At 45.4% G+C, this 12,672-nt stretch overlaps 1 protein-coding gene across 5 annotated transcripts in view; it reads right to left on the reverse strand.

Annotated features, from left to right (window-relative positions):
* The window catches only part of LARGE1 (LARGE xylosyl- and glucuronyltransferase 1), a 641,552-nt gene that overhangs the window by 427,427 nt on the left and 201,453 nt on the right, over positions 1–12,672 (reverse strand). The gene's annotated exons all lie outside the window — the stretch shown is intronic.

Below are 12,672 nucleotides of genomic sequence, written 5' to 3' on the forward strand. Positions count from 1 at the left end.
GTTTAATATGTGCAGGCATTGTGTAAGGCACTTACATTATTTTAACTCTAAAAATCTATGAGTTACCATTAACATGCCCAGTTTATAGATGAAAGAATTGGAGCTCGGAAAAGAGACATCGCCCAAGAGTCCCACAGATGATAAATGGAAAACACATCCATCAATAAATGGATTTGAACACAGGGCTGGCTCCTAACAGTTAACTGCCCCAGGTGGGTGACAAGAAAGAAGGTTTCTAAAGATGACAGTGAGAAAAATCAGCATTCCATGTTGCTTTGTCTTCCCTGCAATGTGCTGTGTGTCGTTTGATCAGTGCTGAGTTTATTTCAACCCCATCAGACTGGCTGCATACAAATGCATGTCTTTCTCTTCTGGGGGCTGCTTCCCATTATAGCAAACATGGATCACACGGCTCAGCCCACACCCCCACACAAGCCTCCAGGGTACCGCCTCCGATGGCCAAGAGGGACCTCGTCAGGGCCTGAGAACAGAGAGAAAGCTCCCTCTCATGGCACCATCTGCACTGCAGAGGAGGAAACAGGAAGGGGGAGCTCCTAGAAAGCAGCAAGAGTATCCTGGTATAAGGGGTGAGCTTTAAGGCTAGGAAAGAAGCCACAGGTTCAAGTCCCAACTCGGCCCATAACTCAATGTGTGACCTGGGGTAAGTCAGTCTTGGTCACAGGACAACTAATAAAATTATTAAACAAATAACTTGATGTAATTTCAGATTCTCCTTCTGGAAGGGAATGGAAGAGGTTCTAGTAAAAATAAGCTGAATCGCTTTAAAGAAAGGAGATGATTCAGCAAATCCAGACAGAAGATACCTGGGCCTCAGATCATTTCCATAGCTAACCTACCTTCTTAGAAGTTCTTTTCGTCAAAAGACAGATAGCACATGTACCCTAAAACCTAAAGTATAATTAAAAAAAAAAAAAGACAGAGAGACATAAATCCCCACGAATTGGCCGTTTTCTGCCCTCAGGCAGGTATTATCTCAAATTCTTCCTGATCCATGACATCTCAGATCCTGAAACCACTGCAGAATGAAACAGCCCTATGGACACCCTGACTTTAGTCCAGTGAGACTGATTTTGGACTTCTGACCTCCAGAACTATAAAAAAGTAAATTTGTATTATTTTAAGCCACTAAGTTTATGGTGATTTGATACAGTAGCAACAGAAAACTAACATATATGTGTTAAGGTGTGTCTTCCAGAATGTCTTCCAGAAGGCAGCCTGAAAAAGCAACCATCACCCCATCATTGAGTAAGAATTCTATCATCTTCAGTAGATCCAGAACTGGCACACGAGACCAATTCTAGCTGAATAATATCATGGCTACTAAAGACGTGGGAGGGAATGGGGAAAACACGCTGGCTTCCCTCCCTCACTGCCCTGACACTAGATGCATCTGTCAGGTGAGAAAGGGAGAGCTCCCGGGGCCACACCTGCCCCCTGGCACAAGCAGGCCCATCATTTTACTGTGAGTCCATCAGTAAAATACAAGGAGTATCCAGGTGAATAGGAAAAGCATTCAACCTCCCTATAACAAAATTTATAAAATCAATGTTAGCTTGCCAGGGATGCTCTTTGACTGTAACTTAGAAAGTCTCAAGGTGTTAACAGCTGGAAGTGGCTATTGGGTTCCTAAAATCCTATAGCTGGGGTTTATGGCTACATTTCTGATGCACAACAACCAAGACCGTCCAAGCACACATGCACCATGCTCCCTCCTTTCTCCAACTGCTCTGGCTTTGCAGCCAATCTTACTCCCTGGTCTCAGTTCTTTGGAATCAAAGGAACTTTCTAAAATATCAAGCTGCTTTAGAAAAGTGTCAATTTGTAAATTCTCCATTTGGCCCTGTCTACCTGCAAAGATACAGATAAGTCTGGGGGAAGCAAAAGAAGAGGATTTTGTGTCTCTTTTTAGTTTCCAGATGGAGCTGCCTCCCACAGTCGACCCACACACCCAAGTGGCTGATGTCACTGTTATGATTTTAGTAGCACTGTGAGGGCCCTGGGGGCGAGAACCCCCATAAAAATCAACAATATCAAGCACATCAGAGAAAGCCAGAGAGATAGAAACTAGGGAACCAGAGTGTGCTTAGCTCTGGAAGTGTCTGCAGAATTGCCAAGCAGAGACCTATCATATGGACATCTGTGCACACGCACAGGACGGAATGAGCCAGGGCCTTGGAGAGGATGACACTTGACAAGGCTGACGATGTCCAAGCTGCTGAGAAGGATCCAGTCTCAAATATCACCCAGAAGGACCTTAGGGAAAATTCCCTTGGCCACTGTGCAGAATGTCAGGCTCAGGACTAAGAAAGCACCTGTCCCAGGGGAGAAAAGAGTGTTTTCAACGAAGCTTGGCACTGTCGTGAGTCCAGCTTCCACGGACTGAATAGAAGTTAGGAGTTGTTAATGTGGAGCTGCTATTAGAGCGAGGGAGGGACGGAGGGAAGGAAAGAGAAAAGAAAAATCTAAGGAATATGACAGTGCACTGGGCACTGAGGCTGTCTATGGGGAAAAGAGGCTCTGGAAGGGGGTTGTGGTGGCCATTGTGTAGATAGAGACCCTCATACCCAGCCCAGCCAGAAGCCCTCCTGAGTGCCCCTCGCCATAACACAGACATTACATGCCTGCCTGAGGCATTTCATCCCTTCAGGTGATTGTCATCGTACTATGTTGCTAGGGCGGCCGTAACAGAATACCAGACTGTGGGGCTGAAAGAACAGGAATTCATTCTCTTAGAGTTTTGGAGGTTGGAAGTCTGATATCAAAGTGTTGGCAGAGTTTGTTTCTTCTTTTTTTTGTGTGTGAGACAGAGTCTCGCTCTGTCGCCCAGGCTGGAGTACAGTGGTGCGATCTCGGCTCACTGCAACCTCTGCCTCCCAGGTTCAAGCGATTCTCCTGCCACAGCCTCCTGAGTAGGAGGGATTGCAGGCATGTGCTACCACACCTGGCTAATTTTTGTATTTTTAATAAAGTCGGGGTTTCACGATGTTGGTCAGGCTGGTCTCGAACTCCTGACCTCGTGATCTGCCTGCCTCGGCTTCCCAAAGTGCTGGGGTTACAGGTGTGAGCCACCGCCCCCTGCAGCTGGCCATCTTCTGCCTGTGTCTTCATGGGGTCTTTCCTCTGTATCTGTGTCCTAATCTCTTCCTCTTATAGGGACACCAGTTGGATTGGACTAGGGCCCACTATAATGACCTCATTTTACTTTAATCACCTCTGTAAAGACCCCATCCCCAAACAGTCACATTCCTGGGTACCAGGTGTTAAGGCTTCAACACATAACTTCAGACATGGAGGGGCGCAATTCAGCCAATCACAGTCATTACCACTTTTATACCACTGAGCAAAATGAGACGCACAGGAAGTAAGTGATTCTTAAAAGCCACCCTGCTCATCTGCAGCAGAGCCAGGGTTAAAATCCAGACCTCCAAGACCCTGAAAACATGATCCCACCATGCCACGAAGCTGCCTAGACCTGTGAGGTTGCTGGCGTCAGGCCCTGTTTTACAAATAAGAGAGCCAAGGCTGAGGAAGGTAAAGGAACTTACCAGAGGGTCATGGATCTAAAAAGAGTGGCACTGGGACTCATATCTAGGGTCTACCTAGATTTACCCCTACTAGTTATTTCCATTGAATGCACGCCAAGACTGCACTTGGATTTAAATTCATCCTTGGTGATGAGCGCAGTAGCGCCCTTCCTTCATAACTCATTCTCCTCTATTCAGGGTGGTCCAGGTGGCACGGTTGTTTAAAAGTTTCTTAATGAATTTAAATTCATCCTTGGTGATGAGTGCAGTAGCACCCTTCCTTCATAACTCATTCTCCTCTATTCAGGGTGGTCTAGGTGGCACGGCTGTTTAGAGGTACTTACTCTCCATTTTAATTCTTTAATTCTTTTTTTTTTTTTTTTTTGGAGACAGAGCCTCGCTCAGTTGCCCAGGCTGGAGTGCAGTGGCGCAATCTCAGCTCACTGCAAGCTCCACCTCCTGGGTTCACACCATTCTCCTGCCTCAGCCTCCTGAGTAGCTGGGACTACAGGCGCCCACCACCACGCCTGGCTAATTTTTTGTATTTTAGTGGAGACGGGGTTTCACCGTCTTAGCCAGGATTGTCTCGATCTCCTGACCTCGTGATCTGCCTGCCTCAGCCTCCCAAAGTGCTGGGATTACAGGCGTGAGCCACCGTGCCCAGCCTAATTCTTTAATTCTTCAATTAATTTCTTCATATTTACAGATCTTAGGAAAGGTGTTTAAAATCCTTCATTAAAGGCCATATGATCACAGCATCCTTCAGTGAGTCCCCATGTTACTGACACTGGCTCTCTTGATTTGTACTTTATGCTTCCTTGGGGACTCTCCGTGGTGCTTACTATAAAACCTTGTACTTAGTAGCTTCCTGATAAATATTTGCCGAATGCATGAATGGATGGACGGACAAAGTGGTCCGAGGAACCTCAGAAGGCCCTTCCCAGCTTTAAGCTTCATGATTCTGCTCTAGGGGATGACACAGTGGGATTCCTGCCCCATGGCTCAGCACTGCGTCAGATCTAAACCAGAAGTTTTGATCTCCTCTGTGTATCTTCCTCCAACAAAGCCAGCATGTCAGGGCAGCATCACCAACCAAAACAAGGCAGGGATAAGAAGCTGTCTTTGAGAATAATGGGCTTTGCCCAGGCACAAAATGATAGAAAGCTCTGGGAATCAATTAAACTTTCCCTTTATAATTAATGCTAATACTTTTTTTTTTTTTTTTTTTTTTTTTGAGTTGGAGTCATGCTCTCTCACCCAGGCTGGAGTGCAGTGGTGTGATCTTGGCTCACCGCAACCTCCACTCCCGGGTTCAAGCAATTCTCGTGCCTCAGTCTCCCGAGTAGCTGGGATTACAGGCATGCGCCACCAAGCCCAGCTAATTTTTATATTTTTCATACAGACGGGGTTTTGCCATGTTAGCCAGGCTGGTCTCGAACTCCTGACCTCAGGTGATCCGCCCGCCTTGGCCTCTCAAAGTGCTAGGATTACAGGCGTGAGCCACCACGCCCAGCTGGCCAATGCTACTTTGATGTACTTTCCTCTCTCATCAGACCTTTGCTAGGGGGAAAACAAAAAAAAAAGGAAAACTTCATCATCACCGTATATTTCCACTGTCCCTGCCGTCTATGTTCCCACTTGGAAAATGCTACTGCCGTTCAACAAATGTCTGTTTGAGTAGCTATACCAGCAAAGAACTACCCTGGGCACTTTCCAAAGAAGCAGAAGACAATAGCTCATGACAGCAAGGCAGTTACAAGCAATTCAAGGAGATTAAAAAAAAAAAAAAAAACTTAAGAATGCAGAATAATGTAATACAAATTGTATTCGGTGTTAAGCCTTTGAGGAATAACCAGTCTGGGGAAAGGTTTTAAAGACTAACGTCTTCCCAGAAGAGACTGAATCAGTGAATCAAAGAATCAAATTAAAAATGAAAACTGGAAGAATTGGCCCCAGAAAATGGCTAGGTCACGGTCTAATGGATGATCATGGTGATGAACTGGCCAGGGAGCCGAACAAGTTAGGAAGACAGTGGCAATGAAGGCTCAGAAGCCATACTGTGTGTCAAGGGGAAAGGAACAACTCGTCCCTGGCTGGCTGGAGAAAGGAGAATGGGAATGACAGCAGCAGGTGCAGAGAGTTCCTGGAGGACCACAAAAGGTTCTTTTAATCAGAGGCATTTAGACTGGACACAATGGGCACAAGGCACTCATTTGATTTTTCTGAGCAGAGGAATAGAATGATGCAAATTCCTAAGGAATTCATAACATTCCAACAACTCTGCTGTCATTTGAGTAGAATAAATCAAGATCACCACAATGGCAGGTACATCGATCCAAGCGTAATGGGGTCATCCTACACACTAGAGAAGGAAACGGCAACATTCTTTAAAACCAGGGGCACATTTCAATGGGAAGTCATTATTTTGAAAAAGGGACATTGGAATACAAGATAAATGCTGTATGATGTTTTTTCTCAAAAGACCAGTTAAAACTTAGAAATTTCCAAAGCAACAAATCACACAGCTGGAAAACTGTCCCAAATCTTTATGTAAGAAATCATTCGCTCATCATTTATTGTGCCCCTACTGTGTACGAGGCACTGTGCTGGATACAGATCCCAGGCAAGCAAGAGTGGGCCAAGTGTTACAGGAGCAGCTGTCGAGTGACAAACACCGAGCTCCAGCTTAATCCCACAGAGGTACAGCAGTTTCCCCAGGTGAACAAGGTGAAGCAAGGCAGGAGAGAAAAGAGTCCCGCTAAGTCAGGAGCTGTGCAAGAGCAAGGGATGGCCACCAGGCTCCCATGTTTTGTAACCTGCTGGAGCGAAGGGTCCAGGGGGTCTGCAGCAGGATAGGAGACAGGGAAGAACTGAGATCTGAAGGTTAGAATGGATTGGTCTCTTTCAAGGGTTCTAACCCGTGTTAAAAGTTTAATTGATTCCCAGAGCTTTCTATCATTTTGTGCCTGGGCAAAGCCCATTATTCTCAAAGACAGCTTCTTATCCCTGCCTTGTTTTGGTTGGTGTTGCTGCCCTGACATGCTGGCTTTGTTGGAGGAAGATACACAGAGGAGATCAAAACTTCTGGTTAGAACCTTAAGGGTTCTAACCCCTGTGTTCTAACCCCTGTGTTAAAATCCACCACACCTCAATCTAGAATTCTTCACACTTTCGTTTAAATGTGTCCTAAAATACTGAATAGAATATGGGTCTGAAGGATACCCTGGAAACCAGGAATGAGGCCGACCTCCTTACTGGAGAGAAGTTAGGTGAGCTGCCCACAGCTGACTGATACATAGGATGCTGTACAGGAAAACTGCCTGCTACCTATGGCCAAATGGTATGAGCAGAAACACCTCTGAGACCAGACTAAAAGGAAAGAGCACAGAGAAGGGAAAAGGTAAGAATATGAGTTTGTTTGTGTTTGTTTTAGAGTTGGGGTCTCACTTTATCACCCAGGCTGGAGTGCAATGGTGTGATCATAGCTCACTGCAGCCTCAAACTTCTGGACTCCAGCAATCCTCCTTCCTCAGCCTCTCAGGTAGCTGAGACTACAAGTGAGCACCACTATGCTTGGGTATTTTTGATTTTTATTGTTTTGTTTTGTTTTGTTTGTTTTTTGAAGAGACGGGGTCTTGCTATGTTGCATAGGTTACTCTCGAACTCCTGGCCTCAAGTAGTCCTCTTGCGTCAGCCTCCCAAAGTGTTGGGATTGTAGGCGTGAGCCACCATGCCTGACCTAGAAATACGGATTTTAAACAGACATTATCTTCTCCAGATTTCAGAAAATAAAGGTAAGAGCTAACGTGTGCTGCATATTGAGTGGTGTGCCATTTTATAAAGGAGGAAGTCCAGAGAAATGGAGTAACTTGTCCCAGCCAAACCACCCAACAAGTAGAGCTAATGCCAAGATTCAACCCCAGGCAGTTTGAGTCTGGAGAGCGTTAACCACTACCACTATCCCATTTGGCACAACCCTGGGGATGGGGGGAAAAAAGGGCAAATCCTACCCGGACAGGGAAGCTGGAGCCTGGATTGCAGGCCTAACACTGGAAATGAATGGCTTTGAGCCAGTAAAGATGCCAGCCTCAGTGGGAGAAATGGCCCTGCAGTGAGCATCTAAACAGTCTTCAGGCAGGCAGGAGCAGACGGATCACAGGCTCGAAGGCTTCTAGAGGAGACCAGCACAAGAGGGGCATGTTTACTGAGGCCAGGAACCCACTGGCTATGAGGTGGGTCCAGCCATGGGGTAACTAGTTGAGTCACACAGTCCACTCCATCATCAATGGAAATTCATCAGGAAACCACTCCTTGACTCTGAGTGGTCAAGAGATGAAAGAAATGGATAGAGAAGTGGAGGAAACAAACAGTAATTAAAGTCACAGAAATTGAGGGGTGAGGGGTACAGTGTGTGTGTGTGTCTACATGTGGGTAGCATGCACCCTGCTGAGGCCAGCAAGAAAAGCCACTCACCTACTAGTCTCTAAAAAAGAAAGCAGAGGCAACAACACAGGGAAGAAACCTTGACCTCCATTCTTCAACAGCCTCAACCAGAGTGAAATTTAAATTATGTTTCCATGGTGCGGACTCTGTGCCTTAGGAATTTGCTCTGCATCACCTTTGTACTCACAGAAGGTATATCGTAAGTATTTGTCAACGGTGAGGATGACAGCTACACTTTTAAAGGTACCTAAATTGCCCGCCCTGTGGCTAATTTGTTGTGTGTTTGTTCTGAAAAATCGCCCCTTTATGGAACCTCTCCATCCTGACAGCAAAATCCTATCACTTGAGGGCTGAGATGTGCTAAGAAGAAGCTCAGTGCTTCATTTCATATCTATTTTCTTATAATTAATCAGTTTTATTTTAAAAAGAGGAGGGGGATAGATAAATCTACAGATAAAGGAAAATAGATTCAGCTTAGAGAAGGATTATACATAATAGTCCCAGAAGGTTTGGCTGTTCAGATGATCATTAAAGGAATGGATAGAGTTGGTTTTAAAAAAAAAGTCCCAGCTCCCCCAGGATCAGATGAAGAAAAATGAGAGGGCTGTTTCCACTCCCTTCTGGAACCACATTAAAATGTATCCCTAAACAGCCTTTCACTAGGAATCCCCCCTGCTATTCCACTAGTACATAAATGCAGGGAACCATATCTGGCTACTGGGAAGTACGTCAATCACAGCTCAGGATTCATTCACTCCGTGGTCACTCGTGGTTTATTTGAAACACACAAGCCAGCATACACAGCTGGACACAGCAAACCAGGTCAGCACTCTTAATTACCTAATTGGTGGTTCTGTTTTAGGCTCTTTTTTTTTTTCAGGTTAAAGTTTATTAATGCATAAATGATCAATCCATGTATTTGTTTACTCTTCTTCCTTGATATTCAGCATTTTAAAATGAGTGCCCAGGGCTGGGCACAGTGGCTCCCACGTGTAGTCACAGCACCTTGGGTGTCCAAGGTGAGAGTATCACTTGACCCCAGGAGTTCAAGACCAGCATGGGCAACATGGTGAGACCCTGTGCCTACAAAAAATTTTTAAAATTAGCCAGCTCTGGTGGCGTGTGCCTGTGTTCCCAACTATTTAGGAGGCTGAGGTGAGAGGATCACTTGAGTTTGGGAGGTTGTTCAGAAATTTTTTTTTGTTTTCTTTGTTATTATTGTTGTTGTTTTGAAACAGAATCTCAGTCTGTCACCCAGGTTCAAAAACAGTGGTGTGATCACAACTCACTGCAGCCTTGACCTCCCAGGCTCCAGCGATCCTTCTACCTCCTGAGTAGCTGGGACCACAGGCATATACCAACACACCCAGCTAACTTATATAGTTTTTTTAGAGACAGGTTTTCACCATGTTGCCCAGGCTGGTCTCGAACTCCTGCATTCAAGAGCAATCCACCTGCCTTGGCCTCCCAAAGTGTTGGGATTACAGGCATGAGCCACCACACCTGGCCACCCCCAAAATATTTACTGAGCCTCTATTATGTGTCACTTGCTGTAAATACAAGACATGGAGCCAGAGTGTGTTAGTAAATGTTTAACAACTGGTTCCTGGGAAGGGGATAAATTTTACTGTTGGCTCATGGTTGGAGACCCTGCAGCCATCCTGCAAATACGAGAAGGCGAAAAGACCTGCAGAGATGCCCATTCAGAGCACAGACATTATGGAGCCACAAAACCAGCGTCAACAACCAAGATCTCGTTATAGATCAAATGAACGAGTTCTTACTTGTTTAAACCATTAAACGAGTTGTTTTTTGTTGTTATTGAAAATGACAAATGATTCCCAACTGGGTTTGCAATAATCTAATGCCACTGCCGATCTGACACGAGGCGGAGCTCAGGGGGTAACACAAGTGATGGGGAGTGGCTGTAAATACAGATGAAGCTTTTCTCACTAGCTGGCAACCCCTAACCTCCTGCTGTGTGGCCATGTTCCTAATAGGCCATGGACTGGTACCAGGGGCTGAGGACCCCGAGCTATACTATATAGGCTAGGTGTACACTCTATGATATTTACATAACAACAAAATTGCCTAACAATCAATTTCTCAGAATGTATCCCAGTCGTATGCATGACTATACTACAAAAGTACTACAATTACTTTTTAATAATTTGTTTTCTTTTCTGAGAGTGACTGTACCAGCACACACTTGAGGTCCAAGTCCCAAAGGCCAGAGAATGTGGCCTGTGGTTACATAAGATTGGAAAAGAAAATGTCAGAGAAGGAACTGGCTACAAAGTGGACAGGGCCTGCATCTCACAGATCCTTGTAGGCCTGAAGAAGTGCAGACTGCCTTAAGCCACAGGTGGTTTAAGCAAGGGAGTGTAGTGGTTGGTCTGCTGATCTGGTGTCACAGCAGAGATGGTTCCTAAGAAAAGATAAGGCTCAACTGAGGCCAGGGGGCTGCTGGAAAAAGAACAGCCCAATTCCCAGGAATGCCCTCCTCAAGCAGGGAAAGAGAGCCTGCTTTGGGTGGGTAATTTTGGGGTCCTTAGTGCTTACGGGATTCCTGGAGGAACAAAAGGAAACCAGATATTCAGAGCATGAAAGTAAACTAAATCCTCTTCATGGAAAACAAAGAAATGGAGGCAAAGGAAGTGGAATTCAACAGTGTGGTGTCAACTAAACAACAAAACTGGGCTTTATAATTTGCAGCTGCTACAATATTTAGTGAGGTTATCTATGTAGAAGTGACTTTGGAATCAGGTGTTGTGGAGGAGAAGAGGACTGAACTTAAGACTTGCTAGTTCTATCCTGGAATCCTGGCTTTCCAGAGGTAGGACCTTGAACAAGACATTAAACCGGAGCAAAACACACATTCCTTTTGAATGGCAATAGTCTCATTCATAGAATATGGGCAAAAATTCCTGTTTCCACAGGTTTCTTATGACGATTAGGTGAGAATTTGAATGTGCAAGTTTCTTATGAGTGCCATGCTTGATAATCACAGGGGACTATTATCAATTCATACAATATCGAAATTCACCCACTTACCTTAAATGTCTGGGTGAAATAGGGAAAGGCAAAGAACAAGAAAGTACACACACCTGTGAGCAAAAACGGGCAACACACTTGTGAACATTCTCAGCAAGTGTCTTTAAAGACAATCTTCTAAGGCAAATCCACGCCCGCAACTGAAGGGCAGCTTATAAATTTGCCAAAGAATCAGAGCAGCCACACAGTAAATGCATGTGCTGCTCCTTTTAAGCTTATTAAATGGTGCAGGTTAAAGGTATCGTAGACAAACTCTAAGTGGCATAGGACAAAGAACTTCTCACAGAAGCTCTGGACTGTGCATCCTGATTGGTCTGAGTGGTATCTTTTTCCTTGGTACTAAGCAAGAACACAAAAGCCTTATGTACAACCCCCATACTGTTTTGTACTCTTTATTTTTGTCTTTGGTATATTGTTTTATAGGCAGCAGTCAGAGCCATAATGGAGATCCTTGGGTAAGAAATTGTTGGCTGGGTGCGGTGGCTCACGCCTGTAATCCCAGTAGTTTGGGAGGCCAAGGCGGGTGGATCACCTGAGGTCAAGAGTTCAAGACCAGCCTGGCCAACATGGTGAAACCCCATCTCTACTAAAAATACAAAAAATTAGCCGAGCGTGGTGGCAGGCATCTGTAAACTCAGCTACTTGGGAGGCTGAGGCAGGAGAATTGCTTGAACCTGGGAGGTGGAGGTGCGATAAGCCAAGATCACGCCACTGCCCTCCAGCCTGGGAGGGAGAGAGGGAGAGAGGAAGGGAGGGAGAGGGAGAAGGAGAGGGAGAGGGAGAGGGACAGGGAGAGGGAGAGGCAGAGGGAGAGGGAAGAAAGGAAAGCAAGGAAGGAAGAGAGGGAATTACTTTGTCAATTATAAGTCATTATGAAGATACTAAGGACAATGATGTGGTGATGACAAAAATAACAGTAACAAATATTGTGACAAATACAACGGTAAAAGTCCTTCAAGTGAATGAAAACATGCTGAGCACCTATGATGTGCATGGAACCGAGCTGCACACTATGGGGGAAATACATCATTCCTGCCCTTAGAATTGAATGAACCCACAAAAACATCCAACGGAGTCACAGCAGAAGGCACATTATAGTAAGTCACCAATGGAGGTAAGTATAACGGCAAGACCAAAGACAGAAAAATAATCCTGATAAGACACAATGGAAGAAACAGTGAAGAGGGACTCTACAAAAAAGGTGAGGTAGGTCTAGGAAGAAGGGGGTGGACCCTGCATGAGTTAACGACTCAGAGACAGAAAAGGAACACGTGCATTTGGGGAACCACGGTGGCCGCGGCATGGGTAGACTGCTGATTGGGGTCGCAAGTGGGAGTTGAGGTCGGAGCTTGGGGGTGAGCTGTTTTGATGAAGTTGTAAAGGGAAATCAGAGCAAGATCCTAGAAGGCGGTAAGTGAGCCACTAACAATATCTGGCCTTACTCGTTTGCTTTCTAGGCAATGAGGAGCCACAGAAAGCCTTTGAACAGGGAGTGGCACAGCCTTTGAGGAAGATTCCTCCAGAATCTATACGAAAGGCTGGAGGATAAAAGGAGGCAGAAAGCAAAGTCAAAGGGGTCAGACAGGAGCTAGCAAAGGCTTGTTCGAACAAGGGAGCCATTAGAGACAAT

The sequence above is a fragment of the Symphalangus syndactylus genome, chromosome 18 (assembly GCF_028878055.3).
Source record: "Symphalangus syndactylus isolate Jambi chromosome 18, NHGRI_mSymSyn1-v2.1_pri, whole genome shotgun sequence".
In the NCBI taxonomy this organism is placed as follows: domain Eukaryota; kingdom Metazoa; phylum Chordata; class Mammalia; order Primates; family Hylobatidae; genus Symphalangus; species Symphalangus syndactylus.